We start from the raw sequence: 15857 nt of genomic DNA, 5'->3' as shown, positions 1-15857 counted from the left end.
ATTATTACCCCGCATCATCGAAAATTCTTCTAAGAATAACATTGAAAAAGATCAAATTCTTCGAAAATAGGGAGCTCCTAACCCTTGCACGAAAGATCAAATGCATAATCTTCCTCCACTTTCTTCATATTCTCTTATTCTTGACCTATAAAAAAAGAAAATCAAACAAAAAAAAATAGTAAAATGCAAATAAAAATACTACCTTATCAAATAAAATAATTCTAAGAAAATAGGTCAATTATGGACCTATCAAACTCCTTCATGCTTGAACTATTGCTTATAAAGCGATTGCTTAGGTGGAAAGTATTAGGAACAAGAACATTAAAACAAAAGAATAAAATTCAAATATATGTGCTTAATTAGGTGAGAAGTATTGGGAAAATTTCAAAATCAAAGGATTACCAACCAAGTTCAAAGTTATAGCCTTAAGCTCCCTAAGGTACTGAAGTTGAGGAAGACCCAAGTGAAGCCGAAGGTACTGTAGATTTTGAAGTCAAAGATACTGAAGCCTTTGAAAAGGAAGGTGATCGTACCTGATCAGAAGGTGACTGCCGGTGCTTTGAATGCGGTGGTTGTGACGGTGGTGGAATACGTCAGAATGCTTCTTGGAGCAGATGGGGGGTGTGTACTTGCAGGCACTCCGAACGCGCAAGTCAGTAGAGATCAGAGAGTGAGGGTTTTTGGAGGAAGAAAGAGTTCTACCTTGGGGACTGCATTGAGTCCCCTATTTATAGAGGTGGAGGGCTGCATAGCCGTTGAGGAGGCACACATGGCTCCGGCGGTTACAAAATCGTGGGAAGTGTAACCGCCAGAGAGTTTATTGAGGGAACATGCAGAATGTGCAAAGAGACGTTGGGGGTCGTTTGAACCGGTGTCGTTTGCTTCGTGCACCCCCCTCGCGGAGAGAGGGTATGTTGCGAGCAATAATGCCAAACGTGGAGTTTGGGCTTTGAAAGATATTGGGCCTAAGCTAATGGGCCAAGTATCCTTTTGGTCGGTCCAGAACAGAAGGTATTGATGCCTTCCCCGATGAAGTCAATTCCAAAGCAAGGAAAGAGAAAGGTCAGGGTGGATGCTTCCAAAAAATCTTACAGACGCTAGCAAGATCAAAAGTGGAAATGCCGACAAAAGAGATGTTGGAGCAGAATCCTTGTTACATGCAGATGCTGCAAAACTTTATAAAACTAAGGGTCCGTTTGATGGTTAGGATAGGGAGACAGAATATGATACATTAATCATATCCTGCTGAAATCTCATGTTTGATGCACTAAAGGGATATGATAAAATAAACCATTTTCCTATCCTATCCCGACTTTCCTTTGTAATTTCTATCCTGAGTATAAACTGAGTTAGAAATTATCCTGATGGGATTAGAAGATCATTCCTTATTTATTATCTTGATATTCTGCCATTTTTAAAATGTTGTCATTTTTAAAATAATGATAGCATGCATTTTCTATTATAATTAATGACATGCCATTTTTACAATATTTAATTAATTATGAGAGCAATTTTTTCATTTAATTATAATGATATCCTGTTTGTTATCATGTGCGTATCAAACACATGATATGATTAATGTTTATCATGTCCTTATCATATCCTATCTTTATCCAAATTTATATCATATCATGCCTCAATCCTATCCTGACCATCAAACAGACCCTAAAAGAGCAACCAACAACATCAGAATGGGTATCCTTAGCCAAAGATTGGCACGCCAACACTGAAGTAGAGACACACATCAAAATCAAGGATCCTGGAAGTTTCAACATTCCAATTTCAATCAATGGTGTGTTTCTTGGAGATGCTTTATGTGATTTAGGGGTCAGCATCAACCTATTTTGTCAAGCTATTGACCTAAAAGAAGCGCTGAATAAGAAGAAACCTATTTTAGTCGGGATTTAGACGTTAAACAAGCGTTGAATGGCAAACAACCCATTGATTATTTTTCCGCATTTATTTTCCTTTTCAATAAGCTAAGCTGATATTTCCTTTCTAATCAATTTCATTTATTTTTTTGTTACTGATCCTCAAGTTTTATCATATAAAATTTTATTTATGTGCATTTCCCTTTATGTTTAAATTTGTTTTAGTCTTAGAAAGTCATTTCAGAACGTTTACAGTGGAGGCTAGGTTACCCTTACATTCAAGAGCACGATAAATATTTGGGCTTACTATTTAAGGTACTCATATGATCACCATCTCTTGTATGAATAGCATAACTAGTGATATTTAGAGCCAAATATTTCCAATATACTATATTACTATAATTCTTTCTATCATGAGTGTTCCATATGGATGCTATTTTTGCTCAAATTTGTAGTCGTTCCTTATGGACGATCGGTTAAGTTATATTACACACGAGGAAATTTTTTCGTTAGTGCCTTGAGCCTTTTAAGCCACCCGTTTATATTCTTATTATCCTTTGTGTAACCACTTTGAGACTCCATATGCAATTTCTTTTGTTGTTACTAAGTGATGAATCATGTCACAGTCCTGAACCTTAAATGTGATCTGTTTAATTTCTCTTGAAGTTAGATAGGTTATTATTATGACTTAGTATGGTTTGAAGCTAAGTTTGGGGTTGCTCTTTGGAATTAGCAACATTTTAAGTTTGGGGTGGGGTACCAGTAGAACTTATTTATCAAAAAAGAAATAAAAAATAAAAAATAAAAAAAATCGAGAGTCAAAAACATCAAAAAATTTGGTCTCTTCAAGTCTTTCCCGCTTAAGTGTAACAAGGTGAATTAGTCAATGTTGTAGATGTGATGAATGATGCTTTGAGCACAACTCCTGAAAGGTATGTTTTTTCTGAAAAAAATGCAAATAATAAAATATATTTTTCTTTCGCTACTTGAGGACAAGCAACAGTTTAATTTTGGGGTTGTGATGACAGGTCATCTTACGTTATTCTTAGCATGTTTTTCATTCATTTTTAGTAGGTTTTACCAGCAAAAAAGAGGAGTATTAGAGCAATTGTCTATGATTTCGGGACATTTGTAACGTTTTCTATATATTGATTATGTAATTCTATTCTTCCCGAAACATAGCAATTTTATGATATTTTTGATGTAATTCACAAAGAAATAATGCAAATCGGCAAATCAAGACATTCAAAGATTTATGTGGTCCTTGGGAAGATGAAGAATGAAGATTCAAGAGGCCTCATAAGACTTTACAAAGAAAGGAATTCTATTCCCAAATTCCAAGACATCTTACATAGAAGCAAACACCTAAAAAGGCGAAGAAAGCATGCATTTTCAGCACATAACACACTCAAAAGCGCCCAGGCGCACAGAACAGGGATCCCAAGCGCCTAAAGGCGGCAAGAAAGCACCTGGCACATAAAACAAGGAACTTAGTGCCTGTATATCATATGCACATGTGCCTGAGTATAGGTGCCAGATGCCAAAGACTTGCGGGTCAAGTCACTGTCTTGTGACTTTTTTGTGAAGAAAGCCCGCGATTTTAGCCGAAGTTCAGGTGAAAACTTTCCATATAAATATCGCATTCCTCATTCATAATTTCTCGTTCAGGACTGAGCAGTTCAAGAGGAAGGCAGATTCTAGGAGCTTTTTGGAGGAGTTTCTCTCTCCTCTCTCCAAGTATTTCTAGCTTATGTTTTATTTCTTTTGAAATTAGTTTTTAGTTACCATGGGTAACTAAATATTTTTACGTTAGGGTTCTAAGATGAACCATAATTTTATTTTTTGGATAATCATTTAATTTAGAGTCGTTTATTCAGTTATTTTTGTTTTATCTTGGTTTTCGGGTGTCAAACATTGATTACGTTTGAACCTTTTTAACCTTTGATATCTCATTTTTTCTTGGGAAGGGAATAAGCAAAACCCTTGAGAATCGAGGTCCGGGAGTTGTTTTCGCTACGGGAAGGTGTTAGGCACCCATAACGACTATAGTAACCTATAGGAACCGTCTTTACTTTCTACGCGCGCGCTTTATTTTTAAATGCTATTTGAAAAGTGATATTTACACCTAAGAGTTTACTAAGTCAAGAATTGTAGGGAGAAGAAGATGTTTGAATTTTTATTTTATTTGAATTGAAGGAATATTGTTTCCTTGCCTACGTACCCTTTTAAGGGATCAAATCCACCGTAGTTCTCTTCCAAAAATATTTTTGTTTTTGTTGGTTGATTTTAAGTTTGAAAATGGAATTTGAAAGAATGGAGATTGAGAGGCTTCATGAGCATTGGGATTTAAGAAAAAGTGGGGTTTGATTAGTGATTTTGGAAAAAAGTCAAGTATGATTAATTTTCATTGAAATTTGATTAAGAAAATAAAGAGAAAATGCAAAGGAGTTTTGACTCCTATATTTTTGGAAAAGGTTTTCAAGTGATGTTGTTCAAGCTTTTTTTGGAAAATTGATTTTTCTAAATGTAAAACCTAAGCATTCATCTAAACATTCAATCCTAAACATACATCTAAACATGCATATCCTAGCCATACATCTAAAGTAACCAAGTGATGTGTGTGCTAGTGTCGGTGTGAGTGTCGGTGTACATATTTAGAGTCCATTGTCCTTTACATCATGCCCTAGTTTACATTCTATAGTCTTGCAAGAATTTAAAATTTCATGAAGTGAAGTACAAAGAATCCTAAGTTTTTTTACATTCTAACTCTTGGTAAAATTTTAAAGTGCAAGAAATAAAAGGATGATGAGAAGGTGAGATCGATGGAGGATGAAATGCTCATGATGTATGAAACAATGAACAAATGGTTAGTAATACAAGGCAAAGAGTGGTAGAAGATGTAAGCAAGAGAAGTACTAGACGCAATTGCAATATTTTCAAGCAGGGAGTAAAAACTTAATCAAAAGAAAGTGGTAAAATATGCCTAATATACATCCTAATATCAAGGCAAGACTATGTCCTATAATTCTCATGTTGTGACAAGTTTTTCAAAAGGCTTATTTCAACCACAACATGAAAACTACAAAGCAATATCAAGCTCTTAAAGATTATGACTCATTATAAGCCTATTTTACCATTTATTCACATATTAAAGCATACACATAACTTGTGAAACAAGCAATCAACAAGTCAACTCATCAAAACAACAGAGAATAGCATCAACTCAGGGGGATACACATTGTAAATTCACATAATCATCAATTCAATAATATGCATCAAGAATTGGCATCAGGAACATGCAATTTTTCCACAAGTCTTAACACTAAAAAATCACAAAGAAGCAAGAAAACCACCACATATTTCCCTTCAAGTTTTGACATATAAAAATATCACAAAAATGTCAATAAAATTGTTTAGAACATGTAAGAAAATTTTTAGGAATTTTTAAAGGATTTTTGGATGAAACAGAGGTGCAAATAGCAAGGAGCAGTGCAAAGATAGCAAAAAACACAAAAAAAAACCTAAAGTCTGCGCAGACATAAGCCCAAGCCCACACCTGCATGGATCCTGGATCATCCAAACGCATCAGGGACGTTGGATTGATCCAGGATCCTAAAACCCTAGATCAGACGGTGGCAATCAAGGTCCAGGAGTGAACCAGACTGGTTCAGGTGAACCGGTCTGGTTCACATCCCTTTAAAAGCATAAGGACCGGTCCACAATTCATTTCTCTCTTCTCACTCTCTCTCTAACTTCTCTCTCTCTAAGAGCTCTGCAAATGGCTCGCCGGGGAGGATGAACATTGGTCGGAAAGTTCATCTTCTCCGGCACTACTTCCAGATTCCGATGAACATGAAACCCTAACGTTTTTAATGAAAAGAAACACCATAATACTCGTTTTTTCGTTCTCTTTCTGAATCTTTCCTTGTTTCTTGTGAAAACTCGTAGATCTTTCTAGATCTACACTTTTATGGTTCGGTTAGGTTGAAAATTACAAAGAACGAGTCGAAACGAGGCTATGGCGTTTGTTTTACGGTGTAAATCTTCTTCTCTTCCTCTATTTACAAAGGTTTTCAAAGGAAAACGAGGAAACAGGCGAAGATCCACACCGTTTCGCTTTTTCACATATGCAGTTCAAACATGAAGTAAAGGACAAGCTAAACTAGAGAGAAGAGGTAAGATCTTTACTTCGTTGAACTCGGAAGATGATGAAGAGCTGGAATCTTCGCGAAACTCGTCCTTGACGCTTCAGGTGAACGGGAACGAACTGAAACTTGAAAGGTATCTTCCTTCTTCTTCTTCACCGGTCCTGTTCCCGCTTCGAACTCTCTTCTTCTCCCTCTTGACGCCTTCTTTGTGATCGCGTCGAATTCGTCACAATTATTGACGGATTCACGCTTGAATTGCAAAGAATCGAGTTCAATGATGAGGATTCTCATAGAGAATCACTGAGAACCTTGATTAATTCGCAAAGATTTTTGTTGAATTGAACATGCTTTTTGTTTTGATTCTCTGGAAATTTGTGTTGATTTTGTGTTTTTGAGGAGAAATTCAATGGAGGATTGGTGCGGTGGTGAGTCTGAGAACTTGTGGTGGTGATTTGAGGTAGTTAGGGTGGTTCAAAATTCTGTTACGGTGGTTAGGGTTCTGTTACGGTGGAGAGGACTTGGAGAAGAGAGAGAAAGTTGTTAGACTTCTCTGTGGTTATGTGTGAAGGTGAGAAAAAACACAAGAAGGGGGGTTGAATTGTGTTTCGAAAAATTCTTCGTTTCTTTTAAAAACTGAACACACTGATCAGAAGCTAAGTGAGACAGCTTCTGAAGTGATAATCAGAATCTAAATGCAGCGGAATAAAACAGAGAGAGAGAAGAAGAACGACACAAAGCAATTATACTGGTTCCTTCCACAATCCGGAAGTAGTCCAGTCCCCCTTGCACTTCCAAGGAGATTTCACTATGAGTAATATCTGATTACAAATGCTCAAGCACACAAGCAAGAGACTTCCAATGCTCAAGCACACAAGCAAGAGACTTCCTTTGCTCAAGAACACAATCAAGAGACTTCCTTCTCAAGCACAACTGCAAGAGACTTCCTAACTAAACAAAATTACACAGAAAATTGTTTAAGGTTGAACACTTGATATACAATCAGAGGTGCTCACAATACAAATCAGATACAGACTCAATGGACTTAAGAATTTCTAAGATATGACTTTGAGACACAGAAATTCTAAGTGAATGCAGAACAATTTCAGCAGAGGTTTGGTACTTGTGAAAATCTTGTGAGTCTTTCGTTCAGCGTTCTTGCATTACCAAAACTCTAAGTCTTCACTCCTTTATATAGAGGTGTGAAAGAGACGTTGTGAAATTGCCAGCACACCAAAGAGTCGTTGTTGAAGCTTGATCTTTCACCAATGATCTTTTGCCTGATTTGGTTGTTGTCCTATGAAGAACCAATTTGAAATCCATTCCTTATCCAAAGGAACATATATGCAGGCGAGACCGAATTCTGGAGCTGTTTTCTTGTCTTATAGCGTGGACACAAAACAGAGTGGTGGAGAACGTGGTTGTACAATTCGTACAAAGTACAATGTCAACGCTTTCGTCCAAATTGCAAGCACAAGCCTTCAAACACCTTTGAAATGACCGTTGCAAAATTCCACTAATCCTTTGTTTGTGTTTTCGAATCCAATAGACAGCTTTTGCATTGATAATTCTTCAATTCTTGAATCTTTTGCAAATCCAGTTGAGATTCAGCTTCTGGTGAAATAGCTTCTGATGATGCAGCTTCTGATGATGCAGCTTCTGATGATATGACTTCTGGACTTCTTGTCTTCAGGAGCACTATTCTTACTTCAGAAGCGTCTTAACTTCAGGAGCACTATCCTTACTTTAGAAGCGACTTAACTTCAGGAGTGCTTTTTCCCTTCAGTAACAAGTTGCCTTCAGGAGCGTCCAAGCTTCAAATTTTTGTTGTTTCCTTTGCTCTTTATTTGCTCATTCAGAACCAATGATGATGTAACTTTATAATTATGGTCCTGTACACTTGAACAAATATTAGCTAGTCCAATTTACAATTTTTAATACTTTGTTATCATCAAAACTCTTTAAGGTTCATTGTTAAACACATTTTGTTCCAACAATCTCCCCCTTTTTGATGATGACAAACAAAAGTATTTAAAATTGATCAATTGTTGTTAATCTAATTAACAAGTTGACTTTGGGGTTCTGAGGTTTGTAAGCTCAGAATCTGAGGTTTGTAAGCTCAAACTCCCCCTGAGTCTGATAGTCTTTAAGGTGAGGTTTGTAAGCTCCCCCTAAGTTCTATCCAGGTTAATTAAATTCATTTTTCGCACAATAAAAATATCAGAGCTTTAAAAAATTGAATCATTGAAAGAATTAACTTATAGATAAGAAGAATGGTTCAATTAATTTTACTTGAATTTTGATACTTCTTCGTTCGTTCATAGCTTATACCAATAAGGTAAAAAAATGATAGAAGTTTTTCAAAAATTTCAAGTGCCATTAATGTTAATGGGGCTCAGAGCCTTTAAATACTTGTCACATATACTCCCCCTTTTGTCATTATCAAAAAAAATGATAAAAAAAATAAGCATAAAAGACAAAAAGATTTGAGAAAAACTTAAACATGAGAGAGTATACTAAGAAATAAATTAAATAAAACAGATCAAAAATATATGAGCATGAATATCCATTTATCAGAAGCAGCTAAGCAGTCAGAAGCAGTAAGCATTCAGAAGCATAGAAAAACAAGATGGTTTCAGAAGCAAGGACTAAGAATTTAAAACAAACAACAAACAAAAATAACACAAAGGTGTGCAACTAAGGGTTGGTTTGTTGTTGTTTCTTCATCTCCTCCATTTCTTCAATTTTCTTCTGCAACAGTTCTTCAAGCTGTTGTTGCCTCTGGAGAAGAGCTTGTTCCCTTTCTCTAGCCTCTTGCTGCTGCTGTGCCATCTGTTTCTTTAGAAGCTTACACAACCTTGCTTCTCTGGTCAAGTAGTCCGTTTCTAAGAAGAAAGGCTGGTTTGCCAGGAGCAGTGTAGAACTTCTTACTTTAAGACTCTGATTCAGTTTTTCCATAAGCCTTCTGACTGAAGCTTGCTTGACTCTGATGCACTTAGCCTTTATGTTTTCAATGAGCTCATTTGCCCGGTTTTGAAGAGATACCCAGGAGTCTTCATATGCATTGGTGAGATCAATTGACCTTCTTTGATTCACCAGATTATGCATTTGACTAAGGATTGTCAGAAGCTCAGCATTTATATATCCAGATTCCAGGATGTTTGTGGGTGGTTGTTCAAGGGTTTCAAGATCAGAATCACTGATTTCCAGGTCTTGAACAGGGTTAGGAACTGGAATGGTAAAATGTGTTTGTGTGTTTGAAGATGAGGGCTGGTCAGAAGCAATGTGTGCGGTAGAGGTTGAGGCTTGGACATTGACTTGAGAGTTGTCAATATCCATGGGAGTTGGTTGTGGGGAGTGTTCAATGTCAGTCGGTGGTTGTTGTGGTGAAGTTGATATATGAGTGTTGAGTTGGGGGTAAATGGTAGCTGTTGGTGATTGTGGGGGTGTTGTGGGTTTATGTGGTTCAGGTGTTTGTTGATGGGGGTTTTCTGAAACAACATTTTCAGAAGCAGCTGCTTCTGGAGTTGTTTCAGAGGCCTTTTCTGAGGTAGATTTGTCTATAGGTAACTCACCTGAGTAGTGGAGAGCAAGACTTTCTAAGACAGAAGTGTCTTCTATTGGTTCAGGTATTGATGGTGAAGAAGGTGAAATGGGGATAGAGGTGACTGGAATCTGGATTACCTCAGCTGCAGGGCCAGCTTCAGAAGTGATCTTCTGTGGACCAGCAGCTTGAGGAGCCTCTTCTGGAGCATCTTCCATAAAAATCATCATTTCTTCATCCTCATTGTCTTCAGTAGACTTACCAGCAATGGCTCTTACTTCAGCCAATTTCTCCTTGAAGTACCTATCACAATCTTCCATACCCAGAGCCTTGAGCTTTTCATCTCTTTGATGATTGTATTGTGCTTTTAGATCCTTTTTGTCTGATATAAGATCAGAAGCACGTTCATCTGCCATCCTTTTCCTTATTGGAGTCATCTCGACCATAGGACTCACAAGTTGAAGGGGAGCCTTCTTCTTCTTCAGCTTGGGCTCAGCCTCTTCTTTCTCTATATCTTCAAAAGCTTGCTCCAGCTGCTCTTTGGTGATTACCAAATCTGCCTTACCTTTTCTTCTTTTCTGAGGAATAGAAGCAGCACCAATCTTCTGCATCTTTCCTTTATCCTTGGCAGAAACAGATTTAGCATCAGACTTAGCAACTTTTTGCTTCTCAGTTATAGCAACAACAGCTTCTGACACAGTACTAGTTCTGGCCCTTTTTCCTTTAGCAAGAGCAGCTTCCTCCTGAGAATTTGCAACTTCTTCCAAGACGTACTCAGCAACTGATTGAACTAGGAAATCAGAGTCACTTTCCTTAAAGATGGGAGGAAAGTCGCTGATTATCTCAGTTTCAGCAGTTGTCAACTCTAACCACTTCTCATCTTTAGGGGCTTCCTTGATGAACTTCATAGAGCATAAGCTCCTGCTACTGATAGTCCTTTCAGCAGTAGAGACATCGAAACATCTATCAGAAGCATTCCTTGTCCTCTTTAAGAACTCCAGCACCCTTCCTTGAAAAAAGATTTCAGACAGCAATCTCCCATAGGGTACTTGTTTTCTTCCTCTTATAGTGCTTTCGTTTATGGCCCAGCAGAGATGATCCATTACATATCTGGGGATGTTTATCTTTTCCAGAATAGCCATGAAGTAAATTGCTAGCTTCTGTTGGTTGTTGGGTTGGTCAGACCCTCCTGCTCTTTGAAAGAAGCAATCATTACTGAATTTCACCAACATCCTGTTGTGAATCTCCATTTCAGAAGGCTTGGCATCTTTCTTCCCACCCAGAAGAGTGTTGTAGTAACCTTGTAGCAGGACATCTTCCTTCCTGACTATTTCTTGGAATCTACCCTCTGCATGCATTCTACAAGCTTTAGCTATAACGTCCTCAGTGATGGTTATAGGAATGCCCATCACTTCAGACCTTATTTCTAAGCTATCAAATGATGTAGGATTCATATCCATGGCCATTTTCCCTTTCTTTGACCCAGCTTGTTTTCTTACAACTTTTGCAGGCTTTTCATTGTACACTTCAGCTTTTAACCAAAAGTCCTTGACCAAGTTCACATATGTTGGCCCATTTAGCATCTTGAAATACTCAGACAGCATCTGAGTCTCTATCAATCCTTCCATGTTTACTTCGTACTTCTTGAGGGAAGCAAAATCCACCGGTGACTTTACTTGAACTATTAAGGACTCCCATGGAATATCCATAGTCTTCTCTTTGTAGATGGACCCAGATCCTGGTACGCTTTGCATGGTTGATGTAGATTCTGAAACTTTTGAGCTTGATGATGCCATTTGATGATAGACGAAGATTTGAAGAAGATGAAGATTTTAGGGTTCTAAGGTTGAGAGAATGCGCTTACTTCGCAAGAGGTTTGAGAGCAAATGTGTTTGTTGTGAGTGAGAGTGTGTGAATTGTCAAAGTGTTAAAAGTAAAACGATTGCAATTCAAAAGAGACAAACAAACATAACATTAATGACAAAATTGGGGGCGCGTGAAAAGTACTTTCAAAGCTTTTGAATCATCATTGCCCTTTTAGTTATACACCAACACATACAGGCCACGTAAGAAGTTCACAGAGTAACTACCAAGTTAGTGGGCCAGAAGTTACTTTTTAAAAGGTAACTTCCAACGTTTCCACTAATTTAACTATTCAGAAGCAATGAATCCAGCTTCTGGACTTCAGATGCTGACGTCATCATCAGAAGCGAGTTTTCCTCAGAACCTCAATAAAGAGCTTCTGATGGACTACCGCTTCTGAACTAACTTCAGAACCTAAAATCCTATTCAGGAGCAAGCAAACATTTAATCAGATACAAAGTGCATGTTCAAATTTTTCTTTATAAAATCAAATCTTTCAACAGTTAAAGGCTTAGTAAATATATCAGCCCATTGATTTTCAGTATCAATGAATTGTATATCTAAAATTCCTTTTTGAACATAATCTCTGATAAAATGGTGTTTGATTTCAATGTGCTTAGCTCTTGAATGCAAAATTGGATTTTTAGACAAACAAATAGCAGCAGTATTATCACAATAAATGGGAATACTGTTAGCAGTTATCTGATAATCTTCCAACTGATGTTTCATCCAAAGTAGTTGTGTACAACAACTTGCAGCTGAAATGTATTCTGCTTCTGCTGTAGACATAGCAATAGTTATTTGTCTTTTGCTAGCCCTGGATATAAGATTATCACCCAGAAATTGACAATTGCCACTGGTTGACTTTCTTTCAATCCTATCACCAGCATAATCAGCATCACAGAATCCAATTAGCTTATAATCTAAGGATTTCCTATAAAGGAGTCCAAGATTAGTTGTTCCTTTCAAATACCTGAAGATTCTCTTGACAGCAGTCATATGAGATTCTCTAGGATCTGATTGGAATCTTGCACACAAGCATACACTGAATAAAATATCTGGCCTAGATGCAGTGAGGTATAACAAAGAACCAATCATACCTCTATACAGCTTCTGATCTACTTTAGCTCCTTCATCTTCTTTGCTTAAGTTACACGTAGGGTGCATTGGAGTGTTCATCACTTTACAGTCTTCAAGTTTGAACTTCTTCAGAAGCTCCTTTGTGTACTTTGATTGATGAACATAGACTCCATCTTTGCATTGATTGATTTGAATGCTAAGGAAGAACTTCAGCTCTCCCATCATGCTCATTTCAAATTCATCCTGCATTAACTCAGAAAATTCCTTGCAAAGAGATGCATTAGTAGAACCAAATATTATATCATCAACATATATTTGCACAACAAGAATATCTTTCCCAAGGGTCCTTCTGAAGAGTGTAGCATCAACCTGTCCTCTTTTAAAATCATTCTTGATTAAGATATTACTTAGTCTATCATACCAAGCTCTGGGAGCTTGTTTCAAGCCATATAGTGATTTCTTCAGTTTAAAAACATGGTCAGGATATTTAATATCCTCAAATCTAGGAGGTTGCTTGACATACACTTCTTCTTCTATGACACCATTTAGAAATGCACTCTTGACATCCATTTGATATAATATTTATGCCATGATTAACTGCATAGGAAAGAAGTAACCTGATTGCTTCCAATCTTGCAACTGGAGCAAACGTTTCAGTGTAATCAATGCCTTCTTGTTGACTATACCCTTGTGCAACAAGCCTGGCTTTGTTTCTTGTTACTTCACCTTGCTCATTCAGCTTGTTTCTGAATACCCATTTTGTTCCAATAATGTTCTTGTGCTGAGGTTTGGGTACCAGATCCCACACATCATTCCTTTGAAATTGATTCAACTCTTCTTGCATAGCTAGGATCCATCCATCATCTGAAAGTGCTTCATCAACTGTTGTAGGTTCAATCATTGAGATTAGTCCAATCATTGACTCCTCTTGTCTGAAATGTGATCTTGTTCTTCTTGGACTATCTTTGTTTCCAATGATTAGCTCCTCAGGATGAGAAGACTTGTGTTTGAATGTGTTTCTGGGAGGATCTGCTTGATGTGAGCCATCTTGTGCTTCATCAGAAGCAGCTTCATCTTGCGCTTCTGATGTGGGTTCAGCTTCTGGACTATCTTCAGATTCAGCTATCTGATCAGGTTCTGGAGTAGCTTCAGGAACCTGTATCTCTTCAAAACTTTCACCTTGCTTTGAAGTTTTATCTTCAAGCTCCTTGTCATCAAATTTAACGTGCATAGATTCTTCAACACAAAGTGTTTCTGAATTATACACTCTGTATGCCTTTGACCTTTCAGAGTAACCTAAAAAGATTCCTCTTTGGGCCTTGGCATCAAATTTCTTTAGGTAGAGCTTGTTGTTCAGAATGTAACATGTACATCCAAATTGATGAAAGTAAGAGATATTGGGTTTTCTTCCTTTAAAGAGTTCATATGCTGTTTTCTCCAAAATAGGTCTAATATAGATCCTGTTTTGAACATAGCATGCTGTATTCACTGCTTCTGCCCAAAAATGTTTTGGTAAATTGTTTTCATGAATCATGGTTCTGGCCATTTCTTGTAAAGTTCTATTCTTTCTCTCTACAACCCCATTTTGTTGTGGTGTTCTAGGAGAAGAGAATTCATGGAAAATTCCATGTTTTTCACAAAAAGCTTCAAATGGCTCATTTTCAAATTCTCCACCATGATCACTTCTGACTTTCAAAATTTTTGATTCTTTTTCAGATTGAATTTGAGTGCAGAAGCTACTGAATACATCACACGCAACATCTTTACTCTTTATGAATTTTACCCAAGTCCATCTGCTGTAATCATCAACAATGACTAATCCATATCTACTTCCATATAAGGATGCAGTACTCACTGGTCCAAATAAATCAATATGGAGTAATTCTAAAGGTCTTGATGTTGAAACAATGTCTTTGGTTTTAAAAGATGATTTCACAATTTTCCCTCTCTGACATGCACCACAGAGTGCATCTGAATGATAGTCAATGTCTGGTAGCCCTTTCACAATGTCTGGTAGCATGTCCCAACCTTCTGTGCCACATCCATTTCTTATCATTCACTGATAGTAGGCACATCACCTTCTGATCAGCCAGTTCAGAAAAATTGATTTTATAGACATTGTCAACTCTCTTTCCTTTGAACACAATTGATTTGTCTTCCTTGTTGATTACTGTACAGTTGGGTTTTTCAAAAAGCACATCATAACCATTATCACAAAATTGACTAATGCTCAAAAGGTTATGTTCAAGACCATCTACCAACAATACATTATTAATTGAGGTAGAGGAATTACCAATAGTTCCTGTACCTATGATCTTGCCTGACTGGTTGCCTCCAAATTTCACATTTCCTCCCTCTTTCATTGTTAGGCTGAGGAACATGGACTTGTCTCCTGTCATGTGTCTTGAGCAACCACTGTCTAGGTACCATGATCTTTGCTTTGGCACTGCTCTTAGACATACCTGCATCATTGACATTTTTAGATTTAGGTACCCATTGTTCTATGGGTCCTGGAAGGTTAGTACTTAAGGCTTTACTCTTCACTTCTTGTACCTTGTGCTGTGAGTTGAGTTGCTTCTGATTAACCATCACCTTAGGTTTTGGTACTTCAGAAGCAGTAACTGTCTTCTTCTGAAACTTAGACTTCAGAGCCCCAGATTTTGGTTTCACCAGACTCTGAGGAATAGGTTCTGATCTTTTCAGGATCCTGACCTTTGAAGTCTTGGAATCAGATTTGATCATAGCCTTTGACTTAGAGTTCTTTCGCTTTGAAGTAATCTTAGCCTTAGGACTAGAAGCTTCAGGTTCTGATTGAACAACAGTTTCCAACTCAGCCCCTTCTGGTACAAAGAATGTTTTCAGATCTTTCTTGATGCATTCACAACAAGATTTTAGATTGGTTTTCTCAAGTTTCACCTCTGGAAAACCAATTCCTATGCCATTGTTCTTGTAAATGCTATAAATCATAGAAGCCACTCTGCTTCTGTCAATGCCAGATATAATGAAATCTTCAAGAGCAATTTCATGGTTACTTAAAGGTTTTTCATTACACTTTTCTTGTAGCTTCTGACATAAGAACCTGAGCTGGTCTTCATATGTTTTACACATGAAGTCAAAGCCCCTAAGTCCTTGTTCAGAAGCTTTCAGATCCAATAGAGTTGATTTTTGCTGTTGTACCAAATCAGCATATTTTTCTTTTAAATCCTTCAACTCATTGGTTCTTACTTCAAAATGTGTAAGAAGTTCTTTAAGAGACTCAACAAGTTCATCTCTGGGAATTTTGGAATATACCTCGTTTTCATCTTCTGAGTCTGAATCTGATCCAGCTTCTGAAGTTGCTATTGCTACCAACCC

This window comes from Medicago sativa, chromosome 3, assembly GCF_051527215.1.
Source record: "Medicago sativa cultivar Bolivia chromosome 3, Bolivia_mono, whole genome shotgun sequence".
Lineage (NCBI taxonomy): Eukaryota > Viridiplantae > Streptophyta > Magnoliopsida > Fabales > Fabaceae > Medicago > Medicago sativa.
This window is presented reverse-complemented; position numbering follows the sequence as displayed.